The sequence below is a fragment of the Petaurus breviceps genome, unplaced genomic scaffold (genome assembly GCF_028583685.1).
Source record: "Petaurus breviceps papuanus isolate PSGF00001 unplaced genomic scaffold, PetGlider_PUasm1.0 185, whole genome shotgun sequence".
NCBI lineage: Eukaryota > Metazoa > Chordata > Mammalia > Diprotodontia > Petauridae > Petaurus > Petaurus breviceps.
In genome coordinates this window covers 30,312,679-30,322,230 of record NW_027185797.1, presented here as the reverse complement: position 1 = coordinate 30,322,230, position 9,552 = coordinate 30,312,679, and positions in this window count along the sequence as shown.

The window sequence follows — 9,552 nt, the reverse complement described above, 5'->3', positions numbered from 1 at the left end:
AGGCCCAGACATCCTAATTAAATCATTCAATCAAAAATAAGTTAAGTATCAAGTCAAATAACTAGCATTTACTTAATACCCACTAAGTACCAGGTACCAGAGAATGTTTTTAATTTGAGAGGAATAAAATGCTTTTGCTATTGAGAAAGACAAATGGCACCAAGGAAAAGGAGGGAAGGGGAGTAACCATTTATAAAGCACCTTCTGTGTGTCAGGAACTCTGCAGAGTGCTTTACAAATATCTCATTTCCTCCTCACAACAGCTCTGTGAGGCAGATGCTATTATTATCCCAATTTTACAGTTGAGAAAACTGAGGCAAAGAAAAGTGAAGTAAATTGCCTGAAGTCACATTGCTAGTAACTATCTGAGGCTGGCTTTGAACTCAGGTCCTCCTAACTCCAGAACTCCTTCTATCCACTGTGACACCTAGCTGACTCCCAGGTGAAATCCACACAGGAAATATTTTGTGATTAGGTGAAAGAATCAGATTTAGGCTATGTATGAAAACAACAACCCCATTGAGACATAGTCAGTTGAGTGGGAGATGCGTCTGAGTTTGGGAGCTAAGGATTCTAAGCCTTTCTCTCTCTTCTCCTTCCTCCCCACTGACTATGTTACTGGAGAAATCAGACTTGTAGGAGACAATGCATCTCACTGGGGGTAAAGAGAGACACACTGAGGTAAAGAAGGTCTCCCAAGAAGAAGCAATCTAGTGCCTTGAGAGAGAATTGATGAAGTTACAACCATGTGAACTTCAAAAGGTCAGGAGACTTGGAAGTCCTCCAGCATTGGTAGCAGCATCTCCAGGGCATTGGTGATTGAAAGAAGAGTCTGCATTGAGGACTAAAATAGGTGACAAAGATGAAGAAGTTATACCAAGGGAAGGCAGTTCCAGTACTCAATAAGGGCATTGACCCATTGACCCTCAGAGAACTATACCTAAGGAGAGCTAAAAGAAACAAGAAGCCATAAGTTTGGGCAGGATTGTTTCTGTAACAACTGTCCCCTTCTGCTCTTTCTATTAGTAAATACTCTTAAAAAGTGAATTGCACTTATCTGATTATCAATAGGAACCACACCAGTGGGGGCTTTGAGCAAAATTACTAGAAAATCTCAGTGACCCTTAGAGTTTCTTGTCCAACAAAAAATAATAGAGAATAATAGTCATTGCCCTTTGAGTGCCTGGTCCCCTGTATTGTTTTTATTTCAAAAAACAAGGGAAATTATGCTGGGAATCATGCTGTGACATTAAAAAAAGTGATCCCTGGTTTTTTGGTCCTGGCCTCTGCTGGAGTAGGCTATATCTGCTTTGAATCTATCCCTTCCCCTTGTCTTCTAACCCCTTTTCTTTCCTTTTTTTCCCCAGAAATTGTTGAGAGACTTTCATGCCCCAAACTGGAAACTCCCATCACTCATATGTATCCAAAATGGGGCCTCACTGACCAGTCCCCCATGTCTCGACCCATGACATCAGAGACAAGGCACCAATTGGACTTCCAGCACCTGTCCCCTTTCTAAAAACTTATGACTCTCACTGGTATTATCTAGTGTCATAATTGTATCCCAGTCTTGTCCCTGATGAGAACAGGCCCTGGTTGTAATCTTTCTTTGTTGTCCCTGCCTTGATATTCCCACCCCAGGCATGTCTTCTTAAGAATTCCCTTGTGTAGAATTAGAGAACATTATAAAATGTAAAATGGATAATTTTGACTACATGAAATTGAAAAGTTTCTGTACAAACAAAGCCAATGTAACCAAGATTAAGAGGGAGGTGGGTAATTGGGAAAGAATCTTTACAACCTATGTCTCTGACAAAGGCCTCCTTTCTAAAATATACAGAGAATTGAGTCAAATTTATAAGAATACAAGTCATTCCCCAATTGATAAATGGTCAAAGGATATGAACAGGCAATTTTCAGAGAAAGAAATTAAAGCTATCTATAAGCACATGAAGAAATGCTCTAATTCACTATTGATTAGAGAAATGCAAATCAAAACAACTCTGAGGTACCATATCTCATCAGTCAGATTGGCTAAGATGACAAAACAGGAAATTGACAAATGCTGGAGAGGATGTGGGCAAATTGGAACACGGATGCATTGCTGGTGGAGTTGTGAACTGATCCAGCCTTTCTGGAGAGCAATCTGGAATTATGCCCAAAGGGCTATAAATACTTTCATACCCTTTGATCCAGCAATACCACTAGGGTTATATCCCAAAGAGATCATAGAAATGAGAGAAAGACCCATATGTAAAAAAATGTTTATAGCAGCTCTTTTTGTGGTAGCAAAGAATTGGAAATTAAGGGGGTGCCCATCAATTGGGGAATGGCTGAACAAGTTGTGGTATATGAATGTTATGGAATACTATTGTGCTATAAGAAACAAGGAGCAGATGGTCTTCATATTTACCTGGAGAGGCTTAAAAGAACTGATGCTGAGTGAGAAGAGTAGAACCAGGAGAAATTTGTACACAATTACAGACACAACATATGTGTGATGACCAACTTTGATAGACTGTACTCTTCTCAGCAATGCAGTGATATAAGTCAATCCCAAAAGACTCATGATGGAGAGAAATATGTGCATCCAGAGAAAGAACTAGGAAGAACTAAGTTTATATCCAGGTGGAAGCAAAATACCTGATCTTTTTCCTTCTCTTATTTGGTTTTATGTCCTCTTTACCATTTTTCATTCCAGCTGGTACAATCTGTCCTTAAAACCTGAGTAATGTATAATGTGAAAGTATTTACAGATCCTATACTTGACTATAAGCCTCCATGGGGGGGAAGGGAGGGAGGGGGACAAAATGTGAAACTCAAGGAATTGTGGAATTGAATCCTGTAAACTAAAAGGAAACAAACAAATTAATAAAAAATAAAATTAAATTAAAAAAAAGAATTTCCTTGTGTAAGCTAAAAAAAATCCATAATCGAGGTTTATGGCTTCAAGTATACATTGGCCTGGGTCCTTCGTGAAGCCTCCTTTAAGTCCCCAAATGGTTGAAAAAGACCAGTACTGATACCAATATTGACTACTCTGAAGAAAAAAAAGTTTCTCCTTCTTGAACAGATTTGGTTTCCCCCATATCGGGATTTTGGAAGACATGAGGATTTGAGCTGGAAGTAACAGTAAATTCTGGGATAAACAACCAAAATATTATGTTCTAATAGCAACAGGCATCTTCTAAAAGTCTCTCCAGTCTACGCTGCCTCCAGTCTTTGGGAAATATGGGTCAACCCCATGGACACTTTTCTCCAGGTTCTCTTAGCTCTCCTTGTTTCTTTAATACCGTCACATGGGAAGAGCAAGCAACTGGGATAGCTGTCATGACTGCAAGGTAACTTTTACACCGGCAGCTTCTTGAGAGCAGGAATTGACTTTTGCTTCGTGTCTCCAGATCTTAGCATAGGGCCTAGGACCTGGTAAGTGATGAATAAATGCCAATCAACAAAAGTGACCGAAAGATAGTTCTTTAATTTCATCTTGTGACTCATGGTTAGCACATAATTGTTTGGCATAGGACACAGAAATGAATATAATTTATAATATCACATGGGTCTTTTGTCTACCCATAGCTACATACAGCACACACGCACACACATGCATGTGCACAAACATGTGCATATATTTTTTTATTTCCAAAAAGGTCTGTGAACTTGAGCTAGAATGGTGAGATTTTGGAGCACCTGGGTTACAACCCTACCTTAGCCATTTGCTAGCTATATGCTACACAAGCTTTAGACTTTGAACAACTCACTTAAGGCCTCTGATCTCAGTTTCACTACCTGCAAGATGGAGATAACAATATCTACCCTATCTACCTTGAATTGCTATTATGACAGATGAATGAGAATAAACGTGAAAGCCCTTTGAAAAACCATGAAACTCTACTCCCATCTATAGTATTATGGGTGATCTAATTAAACAAACATTTATTAGGTAGATACTGGATTCAGAGCACTGTGTTAGGCATTGGAGGAGATGCCAAGTTTAGATAAGATTTGGTTCTTGCACAAATGTAACTTGAAGTCTAGATACATTTACAGATAGCAACTGTATCATGGAATACATAACTTTGGAATTCCTCACCAACCCCAGACTCTGTATGGTGTGTTTGGGGGTAATTACAATTATGAAAATGTAGCTCAAGCCCCCACCAGTGTATTCCTTTCAGATAGACCAGAAACTATAAATCAAATTATAAAAAGTTTAATTAAGACAAAATAGAAAAGTAAAAGTAATGATAAAAGAAAAGTTCCCTATCAGTCTTCCATAGATTCCCATACCACCAGTGGTATTGTCTGGACCAGTGCATTGTCTGGACAATACGTGATCCTAGGGTTGCATCCTGATTGCCACATTTCTTATAGATCCATCTCCTAGCAACCTCTTTTGCTTCCCAGTTGCTCAATTTGCTCTCCACAGCTGCTACTCTCTGCCTCTAATGCTGTTGCTTTTTGCTTCTCCACAGAGGTGGTAAGCTTACTCTTCTCTGCCAATCAGCTGTTGTTGATATTCTTGGTTAGGACCAAGAGATCTGAAGGTCAAGACATTTTCTTCCAACCATGGTCACTTTCTATTCCTCACAGCCTCATGGAAGGACTTAGTAATACCAGAGAAGGAGCACAACTATTTCATAGAGCTGCACTCAGTTCATTATCACCCTTACACTGTAAGACAAAAAAGAAAAAATTAACCAACAATCATTTATTAAGTGTTTACTGTTTGCCAAACACATTATAAGTGCTCTAGAGAAACAAAAGTGTTTAATTAAGCACACCAGAGGAAAAGTTGCTACTGACTAGCAAGGTGAAGCAAAGCTCCATGGAGGGTGTGGAATTTGAGTTAAGCTTTAAAGGACATATAGGAATCCAGTAGAGAGGACATTTCAGAAGATGGAGACAAAAATGTGCTTGTGGTCAGTCCTTCCTTCTCTTATTAACATCTTTCTTCTAGTTTGTATCCTGTGGAATTTCCTCCACTTATAAATACAGAATAACAGAATTCAAACACTTAAAGACACCTTGAGGATGCCTGCCCCTGCCTAGAAGATGTTCTGATTTCATCCTGGTGGTCACCTATAGAAGCACCCGCGGATGGGGACCATCTGTTCTCCCCAGATCTGAGAATTTCAAAGCCCCTTTACAAAGCTACTGTATCATTGTTTTGCAAATAAGGAAGCCCAGGCTCAGGGAACTTGGCAATTTGCCCAGAGTTAGATTCAAAATGAAAACTGATGTCTCATCTTATAGACTAATCACTGGAGAAGAGTTCTTAAGGAATGAAACTTCTCATTCTCAAGTTCTATATTCTTAGGCTATTTCTCTCTCCCTCTTTTGTCTCTGTGTCTCTGTTTCTGTCACTCTATTTCTTTTTTCTGCATCTGTCTCTCCCTCTCTTTTCTTTCTCAAAGGGCAATGGTATTTTCAGTGTTAAGAATCCATCTGCGAAAAAATAGCTTCTAGCTAGAGCCAATTAGCCCTGTTTTTGGCAGTAGCCAGGAGAACGGTGTCAGCACTCCCAGAACCGCACTGCCTGCCTTTCTGGAAAGCTCTAGTCAGGTCTTTTGTTCCGGGAAAAATGACGACAGATTGATAACATTCCATTATCATTCAGTGAGTGTGTTACCCACCCTTGGTAATGCTTCCATTGGGAGTACTTTGCTTATCACTCTTAGTCTTCAGCCTCTTCCTTCTTTCATGCCTCAGCTCCAACTCCCAACTGGGAAAGATTGTTTCAATGGACCAAAGATGGTCTGTTATCTTTACCCCTAAAGAGACAATGAAATATAAAGGGCTCACATATTTGTAACCTGTGGCCCAGAAACTCGAGTTTTGACTCTACATGGATTGAGTTCCATCTTAGGAGGTCCTTTAAAAAAAATACACTCTTTAGTTCCTGTCCCCACCCAGGGCAGCCCTAGGAAACCAAATATAGATCACTACAGATAGGTGTAGAAAGGGCTCTCAACTCCTGCATAAGCACTCAGGTTAACCACATTTATATGTGATGTAGGACAGCCTTTCTTTCTTCCCACAGAGAATGCAAGCTACATGAAAGACTTTCAGGAATCCATAAACAGTCAAGCATAGCTTGACTTTCCTTTCCAATGAGTCTCAGGGATAAGTGGCCATGGACAGCCCATCTTGGCTTCAGCAATGGTGGCAACCATAGCTTTTGTGTTGTTGTGTGGTTGTCTTTCTGTCTCAGAGAGGACCATGACATCAGGAAGATGATGCCATGACTTGCAAGTGAATTGGATTACAGTAAGGGAAGGCAGAGCCATGGGATGGCAAGAGTTTGTGGACTGGGAGTGTCATTAAAGACAGGATGGCCATTACCAAGCCACTCCTCTATGGCCTACTGACAAGATGTTTTTGGACCATAGATCTGGAGCTAGACAGGACCTCAGAGTCCAACCTCCCCATTTATATTTGAGGAACTGAGGGCTAGGGAGATTAGGTAGCTTACCCAATGTCATATGGCTAGTAAACCTCAGAGGCAGGATTTGAACTCAGGTCCTCTGGCTCCAGAGCCAGTGAATACTCTTTCTACTATACCACACTGCTTCATGTCCTTAGCTTGTACAGCACAGTCTTCAAGCTATTCCTGGTCACTCCCTCCATATATTCATATAACACTGTATGATTTACAAAGTTCTTTCCTTAGGAAAGCAACCTAGAAAGCAGCCAGGGCAAACATCATTATCATTATCCCCATTTGATCAGTGAAGAAAATAAGACTCAGAGAGGTCGTTCAAAGCAGTCGTCCAGTGTTGTTCAAATTCACTCGCTTCATAAGAATTAGAGGCAGAGCTTGAACGCTGGTCTTCAGGCTACAAGTCTAGAATTATTTACAAGCTGCCATAAACCTCAGAGCTGGAAGGTATAAATCTTTGCCTACAAGCAGCTAAGTGCCCCAGGCAATGGAATAATTTCTTTGTCTGGCTGGGAGGACAAAGACTAACATCTCTCCAGCACTGGCTTCTTCAGAAATCTTACTTTTGTCTCTGCCACTGTCTAGTGAAAACACCTCCTGCTTGTTCCCTTAGGCCTCTGATCATAGTCAAGCAAGACAACTTAATTAGATTAGGGAAAGGCTTGGTAATAACTGGGAGCATTGTGGTAGTTAACATAACCTCTGTCATGAATATTTTCACAATTACTGTAGTCCTGTCTTCCCTATCTCCAGCTTCCCCATGGTGGAGTTATGTCTTTCCCCTCCCTGTTACTTCTGAATTACTAGAGTCAAGCCAGAAATGTAGTAGCTTATTATAAATTGTCTCTACACGATATAAGAGCAGAGATCATCTTAGTCACTCAGGCACTTTCCAGGGAAGCAGGGGACAGCTACTTGGAATACATTTGGATCAACTCCTGGACTAGATGGCCCTTGAAACACTGCACTGAAGCTTGATCATCATCAATGAAATTGTAGGACAGGAACTAGCTTCTTACTGATTGCTCCTAGCTCAAATGAACCCCATCATTTCATGGTGGCTACCAGACGGCAGAAAAAAATAGAAGGAAACCCTTAAAATCATCTGCCAAGACCAGAGGGGAACATAGAACAGCAGGAGCCTTCTTATTCTGCATTCAATCCCCTTTGTCTTGATTTCCCCACTGACCAAGAGAAGCCCTGGTTGTGAGTGTTTGCCTTTTCTCCATCTTCCCAGACTCCAAACAAAGTCCAAAATCAATTGGTAAATGACTCTGTCTCTCACACCCAAACATTAGTAGTATAGGATGAAGCCCATGGCACCGTTTTGCTCATGAAGAAACAAAGCCCCAGTGGGTAGATGACTTGTTCAAGGTTGCACAGGTAATAATTACCAGAGTTCTCTTCGAGAACGAAGGATGAACAACTGCACAGCAAAGTCAGGATTTGAACCCAGACCTTTGGATTGCAGATCCAGCATACTTTCTACTGTATCTGTTGCTTCCCAGATTAACAACTCACTTCTCACATCTCCAAAGCTTTGCAGACAAAAAAAAAAACACACATAACTTTTTAATGAAGTTGATAAAATGGAAAAGAAGATTGAATTCTTTCCTTTTATTTTTGCCAATTCAGTGACTTTGAGTTAATGGAATTTTAATTGATTATTGTACATAAGTCATGTAGTGGATGATTTTGGTTAGTTAAAACCCAAAGCAATTCAGAAATGAAATGAAAAGGTCAATGTTCAGAATATTACAGCAGGGGAGAAAAGTCAGAGGGTAAGCAAATTGCCCAGTAGAGGCGCTTATATGAATATCTTTCCACATCCTCTGTAATGTGGATTCCTTCTCTCTGCGATCTCCAATGAACCCTATCTCTAGCTTGTTTACAGTACATAGTTAAGTTTTGTTTCCTCCATTAGATTGTGAGCTCTTCAAGGGGAGTGACGGGTTTTTTTGCCTTTGTTTCTCCAGCATTTAACAAGTGCCAGGTACACAGTAGGTACTTAATAAATGCTTGTTTACAAGACTTGTTGGGACCCTAGGTGGCAGAAGATCAAAGATTCAGCACAAGAATCCAATATTGGTAGAGGTCAAGCAAGTCTTTGAACAAATGACAGGAGCCAGACACTGAAGCTGGCATTGTATGGGAACATGCCTAGCAGTCAGAAGTTATGGAGGGTCAGGGGTCAGAATCCAGAAGGGCAGTCAGCATAGGAGCTGGAGGTCAGAGCAAAACAATGGGTTGAAACCAGATGGGATATTAACAATGACCAATGGGCAAGGAAGGCTTGAAGGTCCAAGAAGGCAATGATTCAGAGCAGGCAAGTCATCAGGAATTAGGGAATCCTCTGAAACCTTTCAAAGGCAATGGCAGTGAGGCCACAGGGCTACATACCCAGAGGTCACAATTGCAAACAGGCAAATGGACACAACTTACAAGTGGACTTCAAGCTTAAGTTCTAGAATATTCAGGAAGCCCCTTTACTACTTTCTATTTGTATAAAATCCAGTCTTAGCATGAAGGCAGCCCAGACCTCTCAAACAGAAGTTACATGGGTCTACTTGGATGGAAGAGAAAATGAGGAGAGAGGAGGGCAACATGGTCCAGTGGGAAAAGTTTCCAGTTTTGGAGGCTCTGCCGCTTCCCAGCTATGTTCTTGGGAGAATCACTGAACCTCTGGATCTGTGTCCACGTCTTGAAAAGGGGCTTGGACCTCTTAAAGGCCTCAGAATATAAATCTGTGACCCTAAAAGAGATTTTGTAGATTGGAGGAAGAACCCATGGGTTTCAAGAAGGAAGGATTCATGCCTTCCACCAGAGCCACGAGCCTCAGCAGATGCAAGATGTCTCAGGAGCATCTCCGGTGTTCTCCCTCTCTTTCTCTCTCTGTCTGTCCCTGTCAACAGCCAGCTTTACCTCTCTTCTCCTCTGCCAGCTTCCAAGGCAGGACTTTTGAACTACAGGCCCACGGACCTGTTTAATTTTTTAAATATAGTTTGATAACTGTATTTTGCTATAATTGGTTTCCTTTATACACTTCCATATTGTTTTATGCATTTAAGAACATTGTTCTGAACAATTTATATAACAACAATATTGTAAAG